This window comes from Giraffa tippelskirchi, chromosome 14 (assembly GCF_054371585.1).
Source record: "Giraffa tippelskirchi isolate mGirTip1 chromosome 14, T2T-mGirTip1v1.2.pri, whole genome shotgun sequence".
Taxonomy (NCBI): domain Eukaryota; kingdom Metazoa; phylum Chordata; class Mammalia; order Artiodactyla; family Giraffidae; genus Giraffa; species Giraffa tippelskirchi.
In genome coordinates this window covers 59,209,750-59,223,228 of record NC_137288.1, presented here as the reverse complement: position 1 = coordinate 59,223,228, position 13,479 = coordinate 59,209,750, and the positions used below count along the sequence as shown (strand labels likewise).

The 13,479-nt window shown below is 45.7% G+C and overlaps 1 protein-coding gene across 20 annotated transcripts in view; it reads left to right on the top strand.

The window, feature by feature from the left end:
* The first annotated feature begins 10,560 nt into the window (after positions 1-10,560).
* SMAD2 (SMAD family member 2) overlaps positions 10,561-13,479 on the top strand; it is an 85,334-nt gene continuing 82,415 nt past the window's right edge. For 9 of the 20 annotated variants that reach the window (XM_081563300.1, XM_081563307.1, XM_081563292.1 and 6 more), the window contains exon 1: positions 10,561-10,647. The gene's annotated coding sequence lies outside the window, so the exon portion shown is untranslated. Of the gene's footprint in view, positions 10,652-10,771; positions 11,099-13,479 lie in introns of those variants that run through there. The other 11 variants (XM_081563303.1, XM_081563299.1, XM_081563305.1 and 8 more) reach the window with 3 other exon arrangements.

Below are 13,479 nucleotides of genomic sequence, written 5' to 3'. Positions count from 1 at the left end.
TGTATAGTTTAAATGGGCAAGTTGCATATTATGTGAATTATATCTAAAAAAAAAAGCTGTTTTTGAAAAGTAGTAGAGAACATTCATTGCAAAATCATATCTCAGTAAGCTGTGAAAAAAATAATTTTTTTAAGATAATCCTTACTTTTAAGTGTTCTACTTGGTGCTTCTTGATAAGTGAAAAACCAAATCTCTAAAATCTGGGCCTCAGGGCTTCCCTGGTGGTCCAGTGGTTAGGAATCTGCCTGCCAATGCAGGGGACACGGGTTCGATTCCTGGCCCAGGAAGATCTCACGTGCCATGGGGCACCTAAGCCTGTGTGTCATGACTTCGGAGCCTGTGCTCTACAACAAGAGAAGCCACCACAATGAGAAGCCTGTGCGCTGTAACTTGAGAAAGCTCACAGGCGGCAACGAAGACCCACTGCAGCCAAAACTAAATACATAATAATTAAAAAACCAAATCTGGGCTTTTGAACTCCTGCGTGCATAGTCCAGGGAGCCCCACTCACAGTTGAGGATTCAGGAGTACAAGACGCTAAAGATGCCAGCCAAGCTGCTCTAGTGTGATGAACACTAGGGAGAAGGCTGTAAATGAGGTGAGTAGAAAGATTATTCAAAGGACATGCGGAATGAGGGAGGAAACAGCACAATTACGCTTAGAGCGTAAAATGTAAACATGTACCTGGAAACGGACAGCTCGTAAAAGCACCATTGCTTCTGTGTAGACCTCTCTCGGCTAGCTGTCCAATTTGGGGAGTCTTCATTTCAGACACCACTGTGACTGGAAGGAGTGCTGACCTGGGACTTAGGACACCCACATTCTAGTCCTGGCTATGTCATTTATTCTCCAGTGAACAGAAGAACTAAAGAGCCTCTTGATGAAAGTGAAAGAGGAGAGTGAAAAAGTTGGCTTAAAGCTCAACATTCAGAAAACTAAGATCATGGCATCCGGTCCCATCACTTCATGGCAGATAGATGGGGAAACAGTGGAAACAGTGGCTGACTTTATTTTTCTGGGCTCTAAAATCACTGCAGATGGTGACTGCAGCCATGAAATTAAAAGATGCTTACTCCTTGGAAGGAAAGTTATGACCAACCTAGACAGCATATTAAAAAGCAGAGACATTACTTTGCCAACAAAGGTCCGTCTAGTCAAGGCTATGGTTTTTCCAGTGGTCATGTATGGATGTGAGAGTTGGATTATAAAGAAAGCTGAGTGCTGAAGAATTGATGCTTTTGAACTGTGGTGTTGGAGAAGACTTGAGAGTCCCTTGGACTGCAAGGAGATCCAACCAGTCCATCCTAAAGGAGATCAGCCCTGGGTGTTCATTGGAAGGACTGATGTTGAAGCTGAAACTCCAAAACTTTGGCCACCTGATGCGAAGAGCTGACTCATGTGAAAAGACCCTGATGCTGGGAAAGATTGAGGGCAGGAGGAGAAGGGGACGACAGAGGATGAGATGGTTAGATGGCATCACCGACTTGATGGACATGGGTTTGGGTGGACTCAGGGAGTTGCTGATGGACAGGGAGGCCTGGCGTGCTGCGTTTCATGGGGTCACAAAGAGTCGGACACGACTGAGAGACTGAACTAAACTGAACTGAACAGACAATTATTATAAGCCTACTACATGCCAGGCACTGCATCTAGTTCTGTTGACTCACAGTTCAAAGGTACACACCCTACCTCAAAGATCTTATTTTTCGGAGAAAGATGATTTTAAAAAGTATAATAAGCGTTGTGACAGGGAGAGGGAGGGATCTATTCCCTTTTGAGGAGTAAAGAAAGAAGAGGTAGGAGTGAGGAAGAGGCTGACCAGTTAGTTGAAGTTGTATGTTACCTGCTTGTTTGCTGTCCCACAAGCATGTCAGCTCCTTGAGGAGAGAGCTTTCTATTTTATTCATTTAAAAAAAAAATAGCCACAGACCACACATTCACCAGCTTAAAGTATGCATGCGTGCTAAGTCCTTTCAGTTGTGTTTGACTCTGCGACCCGATGTACTGTAGCCTGCCAGGCTCCTCTGCCCTTGGGATTCTCCAGGCAAGAATACTGGAGTGGGCTGCCATGCCCTCCTCCAGGGGATCTTTCCGATCAAGGGATCAAACCCACGGCTGCATTGGCAGATGGGTTCTTTACCACTAGTGCCACCCGGGAAGCCCAGTTAAGAGTATACAATTCCATAATTTTTAGTATATATATTCACAGATTTGTACAATCAACACCACAATCTATTGCAGAACATTTTTATCCCCAGCAAGAAACTCTAGCTGGGGATAAAAATGTAACTAGCAGTTACTCCTTATCTCATCTCTCTTTGCTCCCAGACATAGCCAAGCACAAATCTGTTTTCTATCCTTATAGAATTGCCTATGCTGGATGTTTCATATAAATGGAATCATACAGTATGTGGTCCTCTGTGACTAGCTTCTTTCTCTTAGCATAGTGTTTTCAAGGTTCATCCATGTGGTAGCATGCTTCAGACTTCATTCCTTTTCACTGCCAAATAATAGTACATTGTATGGATACTCCACACTTTGTCCACTCATCAGTTGATGGGTGTTTGTTTCCACTTTTTGGCACTTATAAATATGCTGCTATGAACATGTGTGTGTGCTTTTAAGTGAGCATATGTTGCCATTTCTCTTGGATATATACCTAGGAGTAGAATTGTTGGGTGGCTCAGATGGTAAAGAGTCTGCCTGCAATGCAGGAGACCTGGGTTCAGTCCCTGGAATCGGAAGATCCCATGGAGGAGGGCACAGCAAACTACTGAAGTGTTCTTCCCTGGAGAATCCCCATGGACAGAGGAGCCTGGTGAGCTACAGTCCATGGGGTCTCAAAGAGTTGGACACGACTGAATGACTAAGCACACAGCTACTCTGCATGATCTTTTGAGGAACTGCCAGAGTTTTCCAAAGTCCACCATTTTACATTCCTCCCATTGATTTCTCTATATCCTTGCTAACACTTGCTATTTTCTTTTTGACCATACAGTCCAGTGGGTGTAGTCACCTCAGTCAATTTTGTATCCCTAGTGCCTCCAAGAGAACCTAATACAGATAGATGTCAATTTACATGTTGAGAGAATTTGAGAGCATCTGTCATTTGGGGTTTCCCAAAATCTGATCCCCTTTCCTTTTGGGGGGGCGGTAATCTAAAGATTACTGGAGAGAAGCAGATCCCATTTACAACATAGATGTCCAAAAATGTCACCTATTAACATTCACAGACTGCCTGCAATTAGAGCAAGGAATATGTGTTAAGCTTAGTAAAACTAATGGGTCTGCCACAGACTTCAAAGAGAGAGCCCTAGTAATACAAAGTAGGTTGGGTGGAGAATCCATTCTCATGGCAATAACAGGCACTGCAGTGACATCTGCCTTCCAGGACCAAGAGTGCTGGTAGTGCCAGTGGTGGATGGTACCTGTGTCCAGCGCTGTTGAACTGCAAGTACAAGCAGAGCTATCCTGTTTTGAAGGGTGGTGGTCACCTCCTTCGAAGCATTGTACCACGATACTGGTTGTGATCCTAGCTGCTGCCCAGACTTCTCTGTTCTTGCTTACTGTCTGAGTCTGTTTCTGCAGACTTCCTAGCAATTGTCAGTCAGCCAGTATCCTTTCATGAACTCCCTTTCTCTTAATTCAGCAAACATCAGCTTCTTCTGCAGCTTGCAACTAAGAAACCTGTTACAATGAACCCTGGATGGATGAATGGGTGGGTGGATGGATCATCAATGGATGAACTGGGATTACATGGAAACAGTGTTTTGAAGTATGAGTAGAGGTTCATCAGGGCTCCCAGGTGACTCAGTGGTCAAGAATCCACCTGCCAATGCAGGAGATGTGGGTTCAATCCCTGGGTTGGGTAGACACCCTGTAGAAGGAAATAACAACCCACTCCAGTACTCTTGCCTGGGAAATCCCATGGACAGAGGAGCCTGGCGGGCTACGGTCCATGGGGTCACAAAGAGTCAGACACAGCTTAGTGACTAGCGACTAAACAACAACAACAACAAGAGGTTCATCAAGCACAAATGCACTGCAGGCAGAACAAAGAGCATAATGTAGGCACCGAGGCATGGAAGAGTACGGTGTGTGGGGAAAAACACCAGGAATTCTGCCTGGCTAGGGTACAAGGGCAGGGTGGGGAGGGGTGAGGTGTAAAGCTAAAGAGAGACAGCTAAAGCCTAGGACAGTTCATGAAGGATCTTTTGGGTTATGCTAAAGAGACTTGAATCTATCTTAAAAAAAAAAAACTATCAATTTAATCAGGATAGTAACATCATCAAATTTGCATTCAGAAAATACGCTATAAAAAAAAATTCTGGCAGCAGGAAGGAGACTGGAGAGGAAGACTAAAGATGTGAAGACCAGTTAAGGAGTTATAGCAAGAATTCCAATGAAAGATGCTGAAGGTCTGAATCAAGGCAGTGACCTTGGACAAGAGGTATTGGATCGGAGATGCATTAAGGAGATAGAGGAATTTGTGTCAATTAGATATGCAGGCAAGAAGAAGGAAGATCACAGACGATTCCAAGGTTCTGGCATACATTAGTCAGAGATGGTGATGCCATTTGCACACGTATTCCTTCGACAAACATTTATCACTTATTGTGGGTGGGCACCGCTATACTGCAGTGAAGGAAGCAGACCTGAGACTATGTTTGCTGTGTTAACAACTGCTCTACAGCAGGCCCCACTCATGTGCCTTCTCGGATTTTCTGGGCCTCTTGCTCTGTCTTAGCTGCTACCATGAGTGACTTAGTTAAGTCCCTCATGATTTGACAGCCTGAGGCAGACCAGCCACATACCAAGTATTTTCCTACCACTTCTGGCCTCCAGGGCAGGGACCTGCTTTCTGAGTGGCTATCAAAGGATATAGATCACACACCTGGGAAGTATGGGAAAGTTAGCCCCCTGTGGGGCAAGCTGTGACCAGTGGGCGACAAGAAACAGAAGATAAAATTCCTTCCTTCTTCAGATGTTCCAAGGCATGAGTGCTCCATATCATCTGTCTGGCCAAGCGGTTGCACTTGTCAAGGCTTGCTATGCAGCAGTGTTGAGCACAGTCATGCATCGCTATGCGTTGCTCTCCGTTCTTTCTTGCTTTTTCCCTGTCCTTGACCTGGGATAATATCTCCTAAAGAAAGCATCAGCATCCTTAATTCAGGCTCCGCTTTCTAGGGAACTGGGATAGAATACACCCACAGAGGAAAACGGAAGATGATGAGTTCACTGTTCACATGCTTTGAGTTTGAGGGAAAATTATCCATCCATTCAAAAATATGTATTGAGTACCTCCAGGTATGTTTGAACTAGGGATAATATGGTGAACGGAGTAGGCATGCTTGAGTAGGGGATACTCTGGTGAATAAAGCCCACAAGTTTCCTGCTCTTACAGAGCTTACATTCAGCAGGGAGAAGTGACAAATGATAAATCAGTAAAGAAATAAACAGATATAATTCCAGATAATGATAAAGAGTTCTGAAGAAAAAAGTTTAAAGGTGATATGAGAGTGTGACTGGTGTGTGTGTGTGTGTGTGTAGAAGGGTTGATTCTAATCTAGAACAGAGAATAGCTAGAAACTTTTTCCACAGACAGAGGAGCAGGTTTTCCATAGGAAATGTCTGGAGAATAGATTTGGAGACAGATATATTTGTCTAGTTTTGGAGTTCAGGTGTGGAGGAGAAATCTGCCCCATTTTCACTGTGAAATTTGGTTAGGACATGTGCACAGAAGGTAAAAGGGAGACTGAAGAGAGTGGCAAAGGCATAGGTGAGGGACAGGTCAGAGTTGGCAGGCAGTGTCAGAGCAGCAGAGGCACTGTGTGTATAACCCTAAAGCAGTCATAGGACTTTGGAAAAGCCTGGGTTTCAGTTTCCTTAGCTGCAAATAAGAGCTTTGATCAGGTTCCATTATTGTATGAAGGCAAGGGAGAGCTGATAGGAAACTTAGCCGTAGCTATGTAATTCATCCCTTGAAATCCACCGTTGAAGTCCTTAGGACCCAATAGTAATCAGCTCTCTTCCATCATTAATTACATTCTGGCCACTCATCAGCTAACACAATTGTCAGACTCCTTTAGCAAAATGTCTTTTTCATAGCTGAGGACTGCTTACAGTAAGGACAAACAATTGGGGCTCATTAATTCAATCATTAGGATGCTGATTATGCATCTATTGTCTACTCCAGTCAGTTAAATAAGCTCTTCAGTCTTCATCAGAACAATTATGCTAATAAGCTTGAAATTTTCTAAGAGTATTATACCTTCATACACTTATCCTGCCTAGCAGCAGCCTGGCTCAGTCAATATTGTCACACACAGACAATTATAATCAAGGCATAAGGCCCTATTGTTGACATCTGACTACCAAATTATCCCTCTCACAATAGAACTTTAAATAATTTGTCCATTGTCCTTCTAGGATTTAGATAGTGGCCCCTGTTTAGTTTATTTCAGACACAGAGATCTCAGATAACATTTAAATGCCTTTATGGGAGTGCTCATTTCACTGGAATTGTAATTTTCCAAGTAATATTTGAACAATCATTGGATTAGCTATCTCACAATAAATTGTCCAGTGATTCTTTATGCTTTCAAATGTACAGATAGAAATATTAATTATCAGATGCCTGGATAATGATGAGAAATATAACTTGTTTTCTCCAGATGTATTTCTTTCAACCACAGCCATTTCTCTTCCAATCTCATTTTCTTTAAATCAAAAAACCACTTGCATGTTTTATTTTATTGACTGATTTTTGCCATGGAATGAGAATTCTCTACCATGAAGAACCGATGCTTTTATGATAGGCATATAAGAAATATCAGATAAATACTTGCTGAAATTCTTTTTTCTTGTATATGCTTTATTCTTACCTCCAGCATGTCCTGTCAGATATTACATATTTTTTATTTTTAGTAAAAATGAGCATGTGAATGTATGTGTGTTTGTAGAGGCAGGTGTACACATCTTCAACATAACTTCATTTAAAACATGAAATTTCATTGTATTGAGACAAAAATGCAGTTGGTGTTGATTTTCTTCATTTACAACATAAATAACCCCACACATTTGTTCTTTACAACTTTTACTTAGGTTATCTCATTAATCAGTATCCTTTCAGTCACAAATAACTGAATCTTTAAGATGTAATACCACAACTTTGTTCCATGAAGATGAGCAAATATAGAGATTGGATGTTGACAAGATACTCAAAAGTTTTATTGAGGGAAAATACAGACTGGAAGGGGCAAAGCTGTGGAGAATGGTTGCAGACCTCTGACACACATACAGCCTTTTTCTACTATACAAATGCTGTACTTCATATTTCTTCAATTATGTGGTATTTTATCTCAGATTGTGGGGAAACAACTGAGAACAAGATGCTTACTGTCCTTGTCCTTCAGGAATTTACAATCTAAATGGCTAGACAAAACATACATATGAGAAGTTAAAAAACTACTCAAGACTAAACTAATAGATCAAGACATTAATCAAAGCAAAGTCATGGTATGTAAATCTTTCTGACCATGAGAGAAAATTCATAGGTGAGTGATATCCTTTGGGCTGGAGTAACAAGGAAGAGCTTAACAGATTTAGCTGAAAGGAGAAGGAATGTGAGTTCTAGCCTTTGAAAAATCAGTACATGAAGATTATACACACACACACACACACACACACACATATTCTTTAAAACTCAAACTACAGAAGAATTAATGATAAAAGTTTTCCACTCATGACTTCAAGGCTCTTGTTCTAGAAGCAAACACTATTACCATTTTCCTTATGTGTCTTTCTAGAATATTTTACTTTCAGATTCTTGATTTTTCAGTATCATGCATAATAAACAAGGTGTCTATTCATATAAACATAAGATTTTAAATATAATTTATATAATTGGGACCTACTGACAGATCTTGAGGTGCCCTAATGAATTTCTAAGTTGATTGTTGCCACAGCAATCCCTGCTCCACCTGCCTTCAGGTTCTATCTTGACCCACTTCGGCTCAGATGCATTTCTAGCTCAGGGGCAGAAGGCATGCTCCTTTCCTAAGCCTTTTGGGGACTGCATTGGTAGCCAGATTGCTCCTCCTCCCCTTTCCTTGATCATACAAATCCTGGAAGGCTTCCTAAATGGAAGAGTTAGGGATCCCAAGTCTGACACTTTGGAGAGTTGGTCTTAGACCTCAAGTATATTATCCACTGAATTAATGTGCCTCTCAAAGCACCTAACTCTCACAATGGGAGCAGATTCTTCTGGAATTCCAGTCAGATCTGCTTCTGTTTCTACTTGTCCTCACTCACATGGACACCCAAGTGCACACCTTGGTCATATAGGAGAAAATACTTGTGTGGCCCAGGTAGCTTTTATAGGCTATTTCATATAAAAACTGGCGGTCTGTGTTAGTAGGAAGAAGGACCACAAACCATAAACAGCTTTCCTACTTCTACATCAAACAGCCTTTGCCCTAGAACATTCTCCTTGGTGGCTCTGGGAAGTGGAAAGGGAAGTCTTAAGAGGTGGAACAGCTCCACCAATTGGCTTCCTAGCTCTCCTTCACAAGCTGTTTGTAGAAAGAGGTGAGTAGAACTGCCTCTAAATTTACAAGAGATGACGCCACCCTGGAGGTTAACTTTTGAAGGTAAGATTTCTACTGAGTGGGTTCATCTTGGCCTATGTGCCTGCAGGCAACAGAGGGGAACAAATGATAACAATTATTGGTTTTCTTGGAACTTCAAAACCCTGTGCTATTCACTTTCATATTTATACTTTAATCATCACACAACTATACTTAAGCAGCTATCATTGCAGGAGAATTCTACTTGCCAAAGGTCACAGATTTGGAGCACTGCTGCATTCAAAACTACAATTTGCCCAACTCCAGGGTTCCTGCTCTTCATCACAAACTTTTGATGAGTAAAGTACTTCCGTATTCAAGGAGAGAGAGAGTAGAAACGGAGAATTTTTTTTTTTAATGGATAGTTGTAAAATCTGTAACACTCGGAGGATGACCAAATCTCTCTCCAGGTTCAACAGTAGGTATCCTCCTAAGAGAAGCCTTCATTTCTGAAAAGAAAGAATGTATTTCAGAAAGTCTTACTATCTGAAATGGTCATTTGGTACTTCCTGCTTGCTGATTTGTATTGCCAGTGCTGCTCTGCCTCGAGTCCTCTGTTAAGTTCACGAAGCAGAGTACATGAGAGTGAGTGCCAGACAGGAACCAAGAAAACCATGTTACAGGTCAGGTCTCTGCCACCAACGACCTATGTGAGACCCGAGTTTCTTTTCAACTTGAAGTTCTATGGTGTTCTCTGCCTAACCTACATGCTTGGTAAACGCTTGATGTGATTGGTTGGGTTCAAGATTTCGGGTAGAGGCTCGGGGTCTGCAAGGAAAAGGCGACCAAAGTTTCTAGCAGCTTAGAGGCTTTGTAGTGCAGACATGCGAGGTTGCGGCCTAAGAACAACGCCTGAGCAGTGCAGAAATGAAGAGGGGAGCAGATAACTCAGCAACTGAGGGACATCGTGCCAGGTACTTGTGTTCTAGCCTTCACAAGGAGCATTCAGAGCACGCATGATGAGCACCAGTTTTTAACGAAGACAGGACCAAGTTTCCGTTCAAGAAAAATACCCGTCACCCCCCGCCCCCTGCCCAGACCCTACAGCCCAAGCAAAGAGCTCGGCCCCGGGCTTATTTACATCTCGGACCCCGCCCCCGTTTACCACCACGAGGGCCGCGCCCACTCATTCGCACAGGGCGCGCCCCGCGTGGGTCCGGGACGCAGGCTTCGGCACACCCCTCTTCGCCCCTTAGCTCGCCCACCGTCGGGGGCTCCCACCCCGAGGATGAGCACGCCTCCACTCCCGACTTGACTACAGAGAAGGTGGGCCGGGCGGCGGCCTCCGACAGGCCCCACCCAGTGGTGCCGGCCAGAGACGGGGATGGGGACCAGGGCCGAGGTCAGGACGGACGGGTGGTCGCCCTCACGGCAGATTACGCGCCTCTCCTCCCCGCCCCTCACTCCCTTTCCTAGAGTTTCCCGTGCGAGCGCGCGAGAGACGAAGCCAACCGAAACCGCGGGCGTCCGACCCCGCCTAAGTCCTCCGCCGCCCGCCCGGCCGCGCCTCGCCTCACGCTCTACGGGGGAGGCGGGACCAATCAGCGAGCGACGTCTCCCTTCCGATTCGAGGCCCCCGACGCGCGGCTCACACCCCGAGCACCCAGCGCGCTGATTGGCTGCGTGCGCCGCCGGTCCGGCCGGGAGGGCGGGGCGGCCGGAGGGAAAGGAGGTGGGGAGAGGTAGCGGCCCGCGCCTCTCACAGCCCACAGCTCTCGCCCTGGCCCTAACCCGGGCGCTCGGGCCTAACCCCTTCCCTTTCTTCGCTGCCCCGGTCTCCCGCGCGCGCGCCCAAAGCCGCGCGCTCGGCCAGCGTGCCTCACTCCCCTAACGGGCGTCCGGGGGCGCCAATCAGCGGGCGGCAGGGTGCCAGCCCCCCGGGGCTGCGCCGGCGAATCGGCGGGGCTCGCGGCCCGGGGTGGGAGGCGGGGCTACCGCGCGGCCGCGGCGGCGGCGGCGGCGGCGGCGGAGGAGCAGCTCCCAGCCACCAGCCAGCGAGCGCCGAGCGAGCCGCCCGGAGGTGGGTGCGCCGCGCCGCGCCGCTGCGGCCGGCGGCGGAGGGCGCAGGGCGGAAGCGGAGGTGGGGCCGGCGGGCGCGGCGGGGGAGGACGGCTCGGCCGTCGGGGGCCGCCCGGGGTGGGGGCGAGGCGGGCGGGCGCGCGCGCCCGAGGGGAGGAGGGGCGGCGGCGGCGGCGGCGGGACGCGCGTCCCCACTCCCTCCTCCCCGCGGGCGGCGGTCGGGCCCGCGCCGCCCCCTCTCCCGTCCCCTCCCCGCGCGCCGGGGCCGCCGGCCGGGCTCCGGCTGGGGGGGCGGGGCGGCCGCCAGAGTGTTTTCAGTTCCGCCTCCAGTCGGCCCATTCCCCTCTCCCCTCCCGGCCCCTCCATCCCCTTCGGAAGAGGAAGGAACAAAGGTCCCGGAGCCCCCCCCGCCCCGAGCTCTTCACGGGGCGGGACCCGGAGCCTCGGTCCAGGTAACGCCGCGGCGCCCGGCGGGGCCTCGGGGCCGGGGTGTGTCTCTGTGGGGCTTGGGGTCGGTGAAGCGGGCCGGCCGCGTCGCCTGGCCCGGCCGGGGGGCCGGGGTGTGGCGAGGCGCCGGGCCGCTCGGGGGGTGCGGGAGCGGGGCAGCCGGGGGGACGGGGTCGGCGCCGGGAGCCACCCGCCCGCTCGCCCGCCCGCCTGCGCGCGGCTCGGGGCGGGGGCCGGCTGTGTGGCCCGGCCCGTCCCCTCCTCCTCCGTGGCGGACACCCTCGGTAGTTTGTGGTGGTGATTTTCAAATCCCGCAGGGACGGAGCTCTGGTTTCGGAGACTTGTTGGGAAGCCCGAGTTAGGAGCATGCGAGACTTTGCTTCCACTTTTTTTTTCTTCCTCCTCTGGTGCTGTAATCTTTGTTAACCATTCTGGTCTCGGGGTTCAGAATCGCGAGCGTGTGCTCTCACACAAACACGCACACGGCTGGTACTCCGTCCACCTAACTTCTCCACTTGCTTGTGAAAGTTGCTCTTGTGAGCGGAGCCTATTAGTTTTTTTTTTTTTTTTTTTAATCACACGCCTTTAGAGAGCACGCTAATTGATTTCACGTATTTCAAACTTGGTTTTCAAATCCTGCAGCTTTAATTGTTTTCTTTTCTCCTGGGGAATATTGCCCTTGGATTGAGTACTTTTGTCTTCTACTTACTTAATCCTTTCGTGGTTAATGGTTTCCTTTTGATCCTGAACAAAAGAAAAAACAGTAGTTAGGTTGGTTTTGTTATTCCTTCCTCTTGACCCTTGAAAAAGCTAAATACTACCGGTTTGTTGTCAACCCTTTATTTAAAAAGAAACATTTCCAGGTAAAACGAAAATGAGGTAACATTTTTCCATCAAAGTCTTGTCATGTTTGTTACAGTTAGAAGTATCCTAAATTGTGGTGTTTTAAACTTTTAACACGACACAGCTTAATTTGTTAATAAATACGTGATCTCGCAAACTTGCTTGGAGTAATTCCATCTTTTCAAAAATGGTTCTTCAAATTTGAATTAATTTCCAGAGTTCTGAATGGTTTTATACTCTTTTCTTCTGATTTCATATGAATTGAACCTTCACCGCTGATTGTTAAGGGTGCGTTCCTTGAGACTAATAGATAATACACTTTCTATTATTTTGATAATACATTAGCTGTTTTTCTAGTTTTGATCCCTTAAAAAAGTTAGGATTAGGGGATGTGTAAGGTAAATAGTTAAATTTGGGAAGTGTGAACAAGTAAATGAAGCAAATATTCACAGAGATGAAAGAAATAATGTAAAATGGGCTTCATAAATGTGTCATAGTTTGAGAATGTTTTTTCATTTGCCTTAAAAAAAAATCATACTGTACAGGGTATTGATAGAATTTTCTCCACCAAAAGTTCATTTAGCAAACATTTATATCAAAGTCAGAGACCAACACTGATTTTATTTGTGAAGTTTCTTAAGTTTTTTTTTTTTTTTGCTGTGAAATTAGTTGTTGTGGTATATAAAAATAGTTCAAATTTATGGGTATTTCTAAGGTGAGTGCCCACTTAAACCCTTAATGTTAAAGTTCAGTTTGAAATAGTTCATTGATCTATTTTAATTAATGTAAGGTGTTTGGAAACATCCATTCTGGGCTTTTTTTTTTTAGTATGAAATTACTGTTAGAACTTGGTTTTTATACTTTGTAGCTATACCTTCTAAAGTGATTTCACATTGGAAGTGTTCAGCAAAGTTCGACTTTTTAAAGTTGTGACTTAACCTGTACCTAGTCAGAAATGGTCAAATCTTCTACACACACATCTGTAACGTTCATGAAATAATAGTTTGCAAGAAACTGTGCAGAGTAATTTCCTGTTGTTTGTGGCTTGTCAGGTTTGGTATGTGCTTTAACTCTTAAGTAGGAATTTGGGGATAGTTTTGTACATTTCAGCAGAAATTCTCTTTAGGAAGAACAAAGGTTGTTTCTACTTCAAGATGGCAAAAGGTCCCCTTTTCATTTTCATATTGTAAATACCTCAAACGTGCTGCTAAAATCTTGTTACTTCACATTGAGGGAAAATCTGAGTGACAGAATAAGTCAGCTGCATAACCTGCTGATCAAAGACCTATTGAATAGTTATTTTGCAGATATTTTCAACTTCGGCTTTTATAAAAGGTCCAAAAGCACTCCTTATTCTTGTTTGGTTTTGTACTTTAGGACTTCTAAGGCCTCGTTTTTTGTAGCAGCTTTTTTATATACAGGTGTTTCTGTAATGCATATAAAATCTGTATTTAGTGCAGTCTGGCAGATGGAGCCTTATTCATATTCTTGGGACAAGAGTCATTTTTAGAGGCTGGAGAGGGGCATGTCTTTTGATGGGAGT